Genomic DNA, 750 nt, shown 5'->3' on the forward strand with positions numbered 1-750 from the left:
GCAACCCTCCAACAATGACTGGATACGACGTACCAAACTTGATGAAAGCGTAGGGTCGGGCCGCCGTTTCGACTTGGCGTTGCCACCTGGGTGGGGAACAGCCAGGACGACGACGTGAGTGTGGGAATAGGCGAGAAGAACGGAGGAGCGCATGGACAACGGCCAGGGAAAGCCAGGGCGTGCAGGAGGAAATGCGGAGGGAAAGCCAGAGAGAAGTCAGTAAAAAGGTGTGGGGAGTCCGGCAATTGTGGGGTTTGGATAAGGGTTAGGGCTAGGTGGAGGTGAGAAACAATGATGAATGCATGGATAAGGGTTAGGAAAAAAAAGGGGGGGGGAACCCTGGTCGGCTGGTGACGGTGGGGAAGACGTGGTCGACGCGGTCACCGCCTGCCCCCAATCCACCAAGCCAAAGGTAAGAACGAAATGACCAAAAATTCATAAAGTCAAAAATTCAAAATATCAAAATTTTCAAACAGCATGGGACGGAAGGGAGCCGGTGGCTTACTCTGGACCAAAGTCGCGGGTCAATTCTTGGATGAAGCCGTCCTTGATGTCTTCCAAGTAGGAGAAAAGGAGCTTCTTGGGGTAGCCTTTGTCGGCTAGGGCCAGATAACAAATGTTTTGATCCAGAAGGTAGCTATCGTGAATGGAGAGTAGAACGACGGAGAAAGGGATGACTGGTCAGGAAAGATAAGGGTTGTCTGCTCGATCCTTTCCACAGTGCAAACACGCGCATGATAATTCATCTGT

This window comes from Nannochloropsis gaditana (genome assembly GCF_000240725.1).
Source record: "Nannochloropsis gaditana CCMP526 unplaced genomic scaffold scaffold123, whole genome shotgun sequence".
In the NCBI taxonomy this organism is placed as follows: domain Eukaryota; class Eustigmatophyceae; order Eustigmatales; family Monodopsidaceae; genus Microchloropsis; species Microchloropsis gaditana.